Source organism: Panthera uncia, chromosome F1, assembly GCF_023721935.1.
Source record: "Panthera uncia isolate 11264 chromosome F1, Puncia_PCG_1.0, whole genome shotgun sequence".
Taxonomy (NCBI): Eukaryota; Metazoa; Chordata; class Mammalia; order Carnivora; family Felidae; genus Panthera; species Panthera uncia.
This window is the reverse complement of record NC_064813.1, coordinates 36,797,189-36,811,337: the sequence shown is the minus strand read 5'-3', so window position 1 is coordinate 36,811,337 and position 14,149 is coordinate 36,797,189.

The window sequence follows — 14,149 nt, the reverse complement described above, 5'->3', positions numbered from 1 at the left end:
ATAGGATGGTCGGTAATACCCCTCTGAGAAAGAGACGTTTACACTTACGCTGAAACCTGAGGAAAGGATAGCACCTGCCTTACCAGTAGGGTGAAGTGCATTCTGTGCACATCAGAACCAAATAAAATTACTGAGTTAGATTTTAGTGCATCTACAAGTACGAAAGGCCAGTTGGCCAGAGAACAATAGGTAAGAGGTAGAAGGGAAAGTGGGTCAAGAAACTGAACATTAAGAACCCTTGGAGTCATGGATTTTATTATATGTTCAAAAGGAATCCCTTGGAGGGGTTTCATAAGGAGTTTGATATGAACTGATTTACCTTTACCTCATTAACTGGAGTGCATTGTAGGAGTAATCAAGAAGTGTAACAAGCATGTCCATAGTGAGGAAAGAGGGGACCGTGGAGTATAGCACTATGTGATGTGCACTTGGGTCAATGTTGAGCTCCACATGCCAGTGTGATTTTAATAGGGACGATTCTAAAGCTGTTGAACTCAGAACTGGTGACAGTGACCCTGTGCTGAGTTCCTGGGTACAGCTTGCATCCTCGCGAGAAGGGAGGATCACTCAAGGTTTGGTTCCTCTTATTCATCTGTAGCTGCACATGGACCGTCAAATGTAACATTCTCTTACTGTGCCGCACCAGTTACAATCTATTACTGACTTCGGTTAGTGACGTCCCTGACTCTGATTTGTTGGCCTGTTCTTGTTTGTGTGCATGGATATGTGTGCCTCCTCCACTGCAGATCTTGCTTCCTGCAGCTGAGTCATGTCTCCCAGTTCCAAGTCCATCCCAGCCTAGTCTTCTTAACCCTTGCTAAACTCGGTCCCAAATATTAGAATTCGCATGTTTTCCTGGATCCATTCAGAAGGGTCTGGGTAAGAAGTTCAGCTGTTGCCATTGAATGCTTGGGCACATTTGTGCTCCTTTCTCTGATTAGACCCCTTTAAAGAAAACGTAAACTAGTCTTGTCTATCTATCTTTTTACAGGTCAGTCTCCATTTCTCTCATTTTCTCTCTATACTCTCCTCGATGATTTTATACTTTTCTGTAGCTTTAAATAACACATAAATATAGATTTTTCAATTTGTTATCTCCAGCCGAGATAATTCTAAGTGCCAGACTCATGCATCTCACTTGACATATCCTCATAAATGCCTCATAAGCATCTAAAAATTCACATGTTTATATTTGATCTTTCTCTCCCTCCAGTCTACCACTAAAAAAGCACCCACTTGCTCCCTCCTGAATGTTCTGTTTCAGAAATGACATCAACACAAGCCTGGAGGTTTGGAAGTCAGTTCTGACTCTTATTCACTTTCAGATCCATCAAAGAAAAATCTGAAAAATCTTTTGGTAGTATTGTCACAAATGATCTAGAATTTGTCCATTTTTATCCTTCTTACACTACTGTCCCCATAATCTTCCATGGAATCTTTGTCACAGTAACTTACTAATTGATTTACCTGATTACACAGTTATCCTCCACTATAAACCAAAGAAGAGACCTTACCTATGGTGCCTGATCTCCAGAGGCATAAGCAATCAAACACAGCAGGATTTCTATTTACATGTAATGCTTTCCTTTAGTTGATTCAAAATGTATTCAATGCTATAATTAATTCAAAAAGGAAGGAGCCACAAGGAGCCAAACTTGAAATTTCAACCATGTGGCCAGACATCCTGTGAGCCTATGAACATATAAACACTTTTACTTTTATTTTTTCCTTGAGTCTATCCAATACTGGCTGAAAGAGTTTCAAGCCTGAGCATAAAAATATCCTTATAATTATCGCATTTCAATTCTCACATTTGTTATATTTTTGTGTATTTTCAGAGCAGAAAGTGATAAAGTTGGGTATTTTCATTTCCTATGTTCATAGTTTACGTGAACAACGTGAATCTCTAGATAAATAGCCAACATCAACAAAAAAAGATACCTTTTATCTGGAGGCATTATTTGTGAAGATACAGAAATCCAATTATTTCTTCTTTACCTGTTAAGTCATAATCTAAGCCTAATAAACTTAAAACCTTGCCATCAAAGCTACATTACTGTAAATAAAATTTTAAGGAACAAATTATATTTATTTAAAAAAATGAGATAATAGGAGTGTTTTTTGGAGATAGAAGAAACAGGCATGCATTCAAATAAGAACTTTAGAAGTCATCTCCTTCATCTGACACAATACAGGAAGTTGTTTGTTTGTTTGTTTGTTTCCCCTGGGGGTGGAGGTTATTTTATTATTATTTTAAAACATGTGCAGTAGTTTTCAAACTTCTGCTTAAACTCCAAGTGACTTGATAATCATTACTGTTATAGTCCATTACATTTACAAATCATTCAGATTACGGGAAAATCTATCACTCTTTCCCCCCCCAAAGAGTTTGGCCACTGACCTGCCCTTTAGAGCCATGTTGCAATCTGATTTCTCTTTCACGTGATCTCTCTCTTTTTCTTTAATGTTTATTTATTTTCGATATAGAGAGAGAGAGCATGAGTAGGGGAGGGGCAGAGAGAGAGGGAGACACAGAATCTGAAGAAGGCTCCAGGCTCAGAGCTGTCAGCACAGAGCCCAACGTGGGGCTTGAACCCGCAAACCGCGAGATTGTGACCTGAGCCGACGTCGGACACTCAACCGACTGAGCCACCCAGGCACCCCAACACATGAACTCTTTTGAGGAAAGCTGTGTCCTATTGTGCAACTTTTTTTACTTCAACATAAGTTTTTGAGCTTCTTTTCAATCATTCCTCCTATGGTTCTTCATCACTGTGTTCAACATTTTCTAGATATTTATTCTTGGCTACTATAAGAAATTCATATCAAATTTGCAAGTCTACAGTTTCCAGAATCCTTTCATGATCTACCCTTCAAAAAATTGTACAGGGGTGCCTGGGTGGCTCAATTGGTTAAGCATCTGACTCTTGATTTCAGCTCAGGTCCTGATCTCACGGTTTGTGAGTTTTAGTCCTGCATAGGGATTTGCGCTGACAATGCAAAGCCTGTTTGGGGTTCTCTCTCTCTCCCCAGCCCTCTCTCTGATCCTTCCTTGCTTGTGCTCTTTCTCAAAATAAATAAACTTAAAAAAATATTTTAAAAAAATCGGTTCAATTACATTTCTTCATTTGTATAGAAACATTTCCACCTTCTCTAATTTTTTCTAAAGTTTATGGAGTCATGTTTGAAAGTTATTTCAATGCCTTTGTGTATAATCCTTTAGATCATAAAAATTTTAACTTGTTTCAAACAAGAAGAAATTTCTTACTTCTGTCATAATGCGAGTTCCAATTCTCCTTTAATGATATTCATCAGTCCTCTCCAGATTAAAGATTAAGTTTAGATGGATGAAAATCTGAAAAAGCACACTGAAACAAAACACACACACACACACACACACACATGCACGCACAGCCCAAACCTTTTGACAGGATCACTGTCTACATGCTTTTTGCTCAGCTGAATGAAATGTAAAATAGCCAGACAATCATTTTTTCTATTATTTTATAAGTTGTTTTGCTAATTTGTTCTGCATGAAAATTACACAAGAAAGCTGCCATATTCCAAGTAAAGCTGATCCCATTATTATACATTGTTCTCTCTCCAGAAACAAGTGTATGATTTCATAAAATGCATAACCAGATTTTCAAGTAGTTTAAGTTAATCCATATTTGCATGGCCTCAACTGTATACCATTAACAGAGGAAAAGGGGAAAGGCTATGAAATACATATTAATCTGTAATTTATGACCCTTTCCCATCCTCCACATAATGAAAACCTGAGATTTATTTTCTTCCATAGTTGCAAGAGGTAAGGGAAGCGGCACCCCACAAGTGCAAGCTCACAGTGAATGTTTCACATCACTGGTTAGTAATGCTACATATTAAATTTAACCACCTCATCTTCTTGGTACAGTTACTACGTGATAGTTTCAACAGTTTCTTTTTTCTTCCCCGTGCTCATTATGGAACAGATATTACAAGGGCTAAAAGGGGTCATACATTAACTGGATGAGATCCAATTATGGGAAAAACCAGAGCAGTACTCTTGGGCAAACTGAAAGCTGTACTAAAGTGATCACATGACTACACATTAAAAAGCATGAAAATGTTCACTTTTTTTCAAGATAATTTAATATATGTATGTCAGTAAAATTATGATTAAAGAATCCACTCAGTCAGCTATAGATATCAGGTGACTGAATTCCTAGAAAAAAGAATCCTTGCAATTAAAAAAAACCTTTTCATTTTCTATATTTGCTATAGAAATGTACATTTGGGAAATATATAATTATTTGAAAATAATTGAAGTATGGTTTTTTACTTTCCACCTATATTTAAAATATTTTAAAATTGAAGTTGCTATTGCTAGCTTTATAGGAAGACCATGTTTTCACACAAACTGTTAGATAGCTGTATTCATAGAATTTGAATTTAAAAATCATATATTGTTCTGGATAATTGCCACTAGCTGAGTAGCAAATGATATCGCCAAAAGTATATTGATATAAAGCTGTATCCACTTTTGGTAGCAGAAACCAAACATTATATTTTAGACTGGAAGATAACATATGTAGACACTATAATCTCAAGTATAACTTTTCTGAAGTAAATTATTATTTGAAAAAAAATCTCAGCAAGAGGTTAGTCGGATCCTTTTATTATCTTTGATATTTTGTAATTTTTTCCCAGAGTTTTATATACAATTAAACAAAACAAGTAGATATTTTCTGGCAGAAAAAATGACACGTTTATTTTCAGTACTGCTTTTGTTATATGTCAGAGTACTATAAATAATACCAAAAAAAGTATCATAAAATTTACCTCCAAATTATTTCATTATAAACTTTTTTTTTTTTTTTTTTTTTTTTTTTTTACCAGGAAATCAGAAAGTATTAGGTTGCAACTCCAAGACTGTTGGAAATACTACCTGGTATGATAAGTGAGTACCCATAGCCAGATGCACCAAAGCACTTGAATAAAGCATCTTAGAATAGATGCACCTGGAAAATAGCCAAGTGACGAGTGGAATTCTCAAGCAACACTGGGGAAATAAGAAAGTAAACATGGGTCTGGTAGACTTGGTAACCACAAACTCATCCAAGAGTAGTCAGAGAAGATAAAGACATTCGATTACAAATGGAAATTCAGTTGGGGCAATCAGTATTATCAGCTACGTACACCGGCAGACCCACACTACCCTGAGGGTAGTGTCTGTTTTCGAAGAATGCGAAACCCGGTTCTGATTCTGCTGGTTAACCTGAACACCTTTGCGTGAGCAAGGGCCCTTCTGGGTATGAAAAGTTGGCCACGTTCCACAGTGGGACTCATACCGTGTAGGGAAGGACACCTGCTCAGCCATTCAGTTCTAGTTGAAATCACCTGTGACAGTGTACAACCACATTGCCCCCAGGTCCGTCGTTTTGGCTAAAATTAAACGCGAATAGCTGGAGAACATTACAATATGCTTCTAATTAGAACAATATTGTGATCTCTAGACAAAAGTGGCCCCAGAGGGGCAGTATCCTAACCTGGGTTATTGGCCTCCTCCCTAGGGGCAGTTATGCCATCACCTTTTAGAGTTTGGATTTAAGATCTAGGGATGGGGCGACGAGGGCAACAGATCTTGATTTTTTTGTCCCTTCATACTTTCTTGGTATTTCCTAACTGGGTGTCAGTGGGGTTAAGGTCAATTTTAGCTTTTTGAACTCATATTTTAAAAGCCAGATAATTCTGAATTTTTTCTCTTTTGCTTTGTTATATTCTCTCCATTCTTTTTGGTTATGAATGAGCTGGAGTCCCTGGGGTCTCCCCCGTGTTCCTCCTTCAGATATCCTCCTTTCTAGATGCTACTCAGGCTTTTCAAAAAAGCCTTACTTGGTTTTTTTACAATAGAGGAACCCCGACAGTGTCTCAATTATACTAGTGCCTGTCACAACAAAGTAGAGCAAAGAGGAAGTGTGTCAGGCCATCATACTTTCCTCCTTTATAAGTTCTGTGTCTCTGTGCCCCTCACCACTGCTGTGTGTGAACTTCTGGTTTCTGGTTCTTCACGGGAGGAGCTTGGGGGTCACCACTCTATCCAAGCAAGAAATAAAAAGGCTGAACAGACTGAAAAGTCAACAACTCTTCTTGGACCTATAAGAGGTCCAAGGTAGGTCTACCTTCTGGGAGCTAGAGCTGGGGTAGGAAGCCCCGAACTGCAATTGACGAATTGCTGGCAGCTCAGTGCAGACAACTTTGAGAATCAAAAACTCCAGGGGGACCTACTCATGCGGAGGGCCCTCAAAACATTGTGTGATTTAGGGGCACCTGGGCGGCTCAGTCAGTTAAGCGTCTGACTTTGGCTTGGGTCATGATCTCACAGTTCGTGGGTTCATGGGTTTGGGCCCCACCCTGGGCTCTATGCTGACAGCTCAGAGCCTGGAGCTTGCTTCGGATTCTGTGACTCCCTTCTCTCTGCCCTTCCTCCACTCATGTTCTTTCTTTATCTCTCAAAAATAAATAAAACATTAAAAATTAAAAATATATGTATATATTTGTGCGATTTAACTCCTGGAGTTCCCCCAGGTTCCTACAGTGAATATGGAACAGAAATACCCTTAGACTTCTGGCAGAGGGAAGGGGAAAGGAAACCATTTGAGGTACATCAGTGTACCTTATTCTCAACAAGAACTGCCCTCATGGGAATCTGCTTAACCAGAGCTTAACCTGCTGGCGGTTATAGGCGCCTAAGTGACCTTGGAAGTGAAACGAAAAATTCTAGCTCATTCTAGCCATCCTGTTTCACCTAAGTGCTGGGGAGGAAGAGGAAAAAAACAAAACAAAACAAATAAAACTCTTGTGAAGTTCACAGTCCAGAAGTACAGTTTCACTAAAAGGCTGAGACCTATTCAGAGGACCAGAGAAAGCTTTCTCTCCTCTCATACCTCACCACCACATTACTAAGGACCTATTCACAGACGCAATTTATGTCCATTATGTCTGCTTGTCAAGAACAAAAAAAAATTATAAGGCATACCAAAGGCAAACAACACAATTTGAAGAGACAGAGCAAGCATTAGAAACAGGCATGGCAGGGATGTTAAAAGCAGACCAGGAATTTAAAACAACTATGATTAACAAGGGACCTAATGGATAAAGGAGACAGCATGTAAGAACAGACAATGGAAGCAGAGAGCTGAGATCCTAAGAAAGAACAAAAAATGCTAGAGACAAAAACATTGTAACAGAAACGAAGGATGCTTCTGATGGGCTTTATTAGTAGACAGGACACAGGGGAGGGAAGAATCTCTTCCCCAGGTGCTTAAAGACACATCAGTACAAACCTCCAGGAATAAAGAGCAAAGAGAAGATTGAGGAAAACAGAAGACCCAAGGACTGTGGGACAGCTACAAAAGGTATAACATATGCCTGATGGGGACACAGGAAAGAAGAGAAAGAAAGAAAAGAACAAGAGAAGTATTTGAGACAATAATGACTGAGAATTTCCCCCAAATTAATCTCAGACACCAAACCACAGATCTACAAAGCTCATAGAGCATGAAGCAGGATAAATGCAAACAAACAAACAAAAAAACCCCAAAAACAAACCACCTCAGCATATAATTTTCGGGTTACAGAACATCAAACATACAGAAAAAAATCCTGAAAGAAGGTAGAAGGGGAAAAGGCCCACCTTACTTATAGAAGAACAAAGATAAGAGTTACATCTACCTTCTCCTTGGAAATCCTGCAGTCGAGAAAATAGTACAGTGAGAAATTTAAAGCTTTGGGAGAACCTAGAATTCTGTATGCTGCAAAATTATCTTTCAGAAGCGAAGGAGAAATAAAAACTCAGACAAACAAAAATTGAGGGAATTTGTTGCCAGTGGATCTGCTTTATAAGAAATCATATAAATTTGCTTTATAAGATCTGCTTTTTAAGAAATCTTAGAACTTTCTAAAAGCAGTCCTTTAGAAAGAAGGAAAATGAGACAAGTCAGAAACTTAGATCTACAAAAAGAAAGGAAGAACATTGAAAACAGAACAAGTGAAGGCAAAATAAGATTTCATTCTTCTTATTTTTAATTAATCTAACACAACAGTTCAGAATAATTGCAACAAGTGTTCAGTATGTATGCTTCTGTATATATCTTATAATAAATGTGTATGATATATATGTATTTATCCATGTTTATGTTTACTTATATATAAGAGAAATGAGTGAGAGCAGTGATACGAAGGGAGAGGAAGAAGGAAGTAGGATTATTTGGTTGTTACAAGGTACTCACACTATCCATGAAGTAGCACTGTGTTATTTGAAAGTGGACTTGGATTAGTTGTAAATGCATATTGAAAGCTCTAGGACAACCACTAAAAAAATTAAAAAAAAAGATATTAATGATATGCTAAGAAAAAAAATTGAATCATATAAAATGCCCGATTAAAGCCACGAAAGTCAGGAAAAGAGTGAGAGAAGCACGGTTGCTGGCAGGGAGTGTTTGGTTATTCCTCAGCTATCAGAAATGCACGGATTTTGTTGGCTCAAGTGACTCTATCAAATAATCTGGAAATTAATGAGTTTAAGACGGAACCCAATTTGTGAAACTCTGATGGGTGTACCTCTTCTGTCTTTACTGTCTGTGTCCTCAATAGCCCAGTGGTAAGGGGTACTTCTGCTTATTGGAAGTCCTGTTCCTAAAACTGGCCCAACTCCTTCCCATAGTAAATCTATGACTTCTGTCTTTACTGCAGGATTACCAGAATGTCCATGTGGGCAGACTTCTGCAAAACTGCAGGATGGACCTAACAGTCCCTTACATGAGGAGGATTGGGCACGCTACATGGATGGAAGAGGGACATGTGACTCCTTCCTCTTAGATTCATGTGACTAGGACTTTAGCTTAGAAAGAGGGAGAAGCTTCGCAAGTGGCCTCATCCCTGCTCTTGTTAGCCTAGTTTTCTTTCCTCATTTTGTCTAGAATGGCTCACACATTCTGCTCACGGACTTGGGTGTTCCTCTTGTCATCTTTAGGGCACTTGAGAGCTTCCCAGAGCTTCTCCAGTGCCTTTTCCACTCTGCTTATATATCACCACTCTCTTCCTTAAGCAAAGAATTTCCTCTGCCACCTTCTCCATTGAAATAAATGAAAGCCAGACTTCAACTATCCCCTCCCATTCTCTCCCTTTCTAATCCACCTTTGTGGTTCAATTGATAAACTTGCTTTATCTCACTTATTCCCACATCTCCTATACCACCGTATGCCCCAGAGCAGATCATAGCATTTCCTGTCCTTGTTTTTTTTCCTTACCCAGCCACTTGAATATGTACTTTTGCCCCGCCCATTCAAAGTATAGGCTGTATTGCTGCACACCCACCATGGTTGTATTGAGTTATCACAGAAAAAAAGATGAATTCAACCAGTTGAGGCAATGTATTCATCACACAAAAACAAATGTTCATGTGTGGTTATGCAGGCAGTAGAGGGTATCTGGCCAGCTCAAGGGACCTCCAAGTTTCCTTGATTTAATTTTTTTATTTTAAACCAGTTCCAGGGGCCATTTAGTCAACATTTAATGTATGAAATATCCACCATGTCACGATACTTAGGAACTCTTTAACTTAAGGCTTCTAATCACAGGTAGAGTTTTCCAAGTAGAGACTACAATTTTTCATAGTAGACCTGGCAATGTCTATACTGCTCTCACAACCACTCAGCCTAATCCAAATCTTCTCCCTACATCAGTTTAATCCCCACATTGCCACCAGAGTTATTTCCCTAAAAATAAATCAGTAAATTTGGTTTGAATGCCCCATTTTCGCTCAAGGCTCCATGCCCTTCAGGCTCTACATAAACTGTTATAACCTTCTTCTCTTTGAATTTTTATTCTACAGACCTAACTCAGACATGTCACTTACATGAAACCTTCTGCTAACCTGCCTGGAAACTAGTCATTCTTCCCTCTGTGGTGTCTTTTCAGAAAAAAAAAAAAGAATACAAATTTTATTTATTGAGTTGTTTTGACATGTAACTGTCTCTGCAAGGCTATACTTGGCCATACACATTTCTGGAAATCCTTATAGCATATAGATAATTACTCATAAAAACAGATAACTTGTAGGAAAATAAACCCTGAATGTAAGCAACCACAGTAAGCACATTTGCAGAAATCTGTTTTGAAAGTCTAGTGCAAATGTGAAAACTACCTAGTGGTTGGAATTGAAACCCCGCTGGATAGGCTTGTAGCAGCCAGTTGTACACATCTTCTCCTCATGTGTTCAGTGATGTCACATCAGCCACATTAGGTGCATTTACATCATGGAAATCAGCAAATGCTACAAATCAGGACTCTTTCCTACCTCCTCTGTACCCCTCCCCAAATCAAACATTTTTCAACACTCCACTGAGTAACGTTCCTTTTTACAAAACCATCCCGCATCTGTGGTTTGTAATCAACCTTTATTATCCTTATTTAAAAATTCTTAGTCTTATCATCAGATTTTATTTTAAAAAGCATGCTTTTGCTTACTAATACATTTCATGGCAGTATGAATTTATCTTTTGAGGTTATTTCCACAAACACTTGACTAGTTAAGCTCTATAGTTGACTCAATCAGCTTGATAAAATAATTCTGAATTTTAAAATCAATATTTTATATCGTTATTATGGGAGAATATTACATAAAAATACAAATGATGTCACCAAAGTTAAAAATTATTTATAAGAATGAATGATTTAAACAAACTATGAAGTATAATGTGATTCTTCTATTATATTTAGCTTGTTTTCATTTTTCCTTAATACTTACATTCTGTTCCTTGTGGCTTGTAGCCTCTGGTGTCTGCTGGCATTCCTTGGTTTCTGGCCACATCATTCCCGTCTCTACTTCCGTCATCATCGTACCTTCACGTGTGTGTGTGTGTGTGTGTGTGTGTGTGTGTGTCTTTTCTGCTTGTGTCAAATCTCCCTGTGCCTCTCTCTTATAAGGTGACTTATAAATGTGATTACATTATACCCACCTGGAAAATCTCAAGATATTACCCATCTCCAAATATTTAATTACATCTTTTACCATTTAAGGTAATAGTTACAGGTTCCAGAGATGAGATTAGAACTCAATATCATCCCACTACATCATTGATCATATTTTAAAAAACCAATAAGTATTTGTAAAAACCTATTCCAAGGGACCCTAAGTATTTCAACCGTTTTTTCAGAGGCTTGAACAAAGTTGTCTAGTATTGCCAAGCATTCACTGAACACTCAGGAGTGGCAAAAATAAAGACACAAACGATCTATCTTATTAATATTTATGGATTATTTTGGTTATTTTTGAACTTCGTTCTATGCATGTCATTTTAAAGTTTATTATGTATGAATACCTTGCTTTCCACCCCCCCCTTTCATAGGTATGGTACAATCCCGTGTTCATTTTTAAAGTTGGGTTGTTTATTCATGAACAAATATTTTTCAATACTTACCTTGTATTAAGTACTTTTTAATTTCTTACCTGAAGATTTTATGACAGGTGTTACCAATGATGTATTTTTTCTTAAGTCCCAGCATACATGAATCAAACTGATTTGCCAAGATTCCTTATAATCATGATTTGAATTATAACATTCCCATTGAAAATGTTTTTATTGAATGCCGAGTATGTCTACAGTGCTTTATCATCTTCTCAGAAAAAGAAAAAAACCACAAACTGCTGTTAAGGAATTACAGAGTTTTAAAGGCAACAGAGAGAAGTGAACTAGTTCAGCAAGATTCAGACCTTCAGCCATTTCAGCTGGTTTAAAACAATGTATGAGAGTATTGATTCATATGATCTTATTCTGCCAGGGTTTCATGTTTACTACCTCCTGTATTACATGGAATTTAACAATGGAGAAATCATTCATGAGTTATAGATAGCTTAGAAGGGTGATGGGGAATGTTTTGGATTCAGACTTGGTTGGTTTCTTGATTCTGGCTCATATGTGGACAAATCATAAAACTAAACAAATCATTACCTTGCTGTATTCATTTATACTAAATGAATAGACATAGTGAGGCTCCAAATATATGATAATGCCTACTAGAATAAATAAAATATGAGAAGACTTATATTATGTGGTTAGAGACTACATGTGCTTATGTGTACGGGATTTTTTTTAATGACAATTATTTTTTGAGAGAATAAGAGAAGGCTTTAGGAAGGAAGGTCTTCAACCTTGAAAGATTGAGGAAAGGGATGAGGAGAAAACGCATTACACACACACACACACACACACACACACACACGAAGGAGGAATAAGACCAGGAGGAAGAGGATAAAGTTGTGGCAGATGAAACTAACATGGTATGTTTATATGACAGCTGGAAGAAGCCCTGACTGCATTAGGGAGAATGTTAGGTAATACTAGGAAATAACGTTCCACAGCTAGAAGACACAGACACTCTAGATCTTGAAAATCAGGGGGAAAAATTGGTTACATATGATGAGACAAGAGATAGAGAACCATTGAAGGTTTTTGAGCAGAAGAGTGACATAATGGAAATAGTTGATAATTTGCATATATAGTGAAAGAGTTTAAAGAATACTAATCAAATGAAATTGGGAACTGAGAAAAATATTTCTTCTGAAATAGACAATTTAATGGAAAATAGTGACAGTATCCAAGTAAATAACATAACAAGAAAAAGACTTTGCAGAATATTGATTTAATGCATCACTTAAGCAAGAGAATATCTCAAACCTGCATTATCTATGCTCTATTTCCTTGTACCTTGGACAGCTTATCTATTTACCTCCCTCCAAAGGACAGGCACATTTTTCTACATGAATTGTTTGCTTATGATGTATAGTATTTAACAGTATGATAAACTGCATCTCAAAGAGTATTCAGCACTTTTAGAAGTTATGTATTTGTTAATATGCCATGGGTTAGAATATCATAATAAAAATGACTAAAATTAAATTCAGACCAGCAGAGAATAACTGCCATCATCATCATCTGTTGAAAACATATCACTGCCAAAGAAATCACTTTCAATATGCACAAAAGTTTGTAAATTGCAATTTGACCTCATTGTATAAATTTCAATAGTCATCTGAAACATCAAAAGAACCCATTTAAAATAATTATGTTGATTCTAAATTGTACATTCAAATGATATGTTCAGTTCACAGATTGATGAAATGACAAGAACATATGCCATAAAACCAAGATGAAAAGTTGAAGTTAGTTATCAAGCCTGTTGTTAATTTTTAGATGCAGGTATGGAAAATCTACCTCTTTAAATTAAGAGGTCTAATCTGAAAAAAAAAAAAAACTAAACAAAGAGAAATTGTGTGGTTATATCTATGTAGTTACCATATTAGAGATAAAATTAGCCTTTATTACAAGGAAAACTCTGGAATTCTTTTAGGATAGGAAAATAAATGTCATTCCCCATTAGAATGAAGCAAATGCCTTATTTGGTCAAGGCAGCATGCATAATTTAATTAGATGCCTTAATATTCTGGAAAATGGCATGAAAGGGCAGCTCAAATATATTTAGCAGTTCTGAATTTTAGAGACACAGTAGCTAAAAGATGTGTATCCTTACAGAACACTTTATGATAGCATCACTTCTGCTCATGGGTGCAAAGGGTCTTAGTACATTTCTACTTCCCTGAAACAGCAGGGCACAATGGGAAGAGGAATGAATGAATGTGAAAGTTGAGAGCCAGAGAGCTTTATGAATTTCATAACAAGGATCTGAAGAGATCAAGGTTTGCAGCAATCTGGAACTGGTAAGAGCTACAAAGGATGTGGCTTTAGGGAGCAGAGGGTAGAGAGAGGAAAGTCCTTGTAATTGAAATTCTTTGGGGGGGATGAGAAGTTTGATCTCACTTTTGTTTTCATGAATATAAGCAAATAAGAAAAGTGATATCTTATTATTTATAAAACCCTGAGTATTTTGACAAACCCTAATTTAGGGTTGGAAATCAGAATCGAATGAAATACATCAGTGTCATTTGAGTTTCCCTCCCCTGGGAGTTGATTTGACTCTAGTTCAATGAGAGAATCAGTAAACGTGAAATGATGGAGATGAACTCAAAACATTGATAAAAAGCTCTCTCAAAGAGCTTAATGAAAATCGTACCATTTACAGGCACTACAGAACACTCCAAATCAGA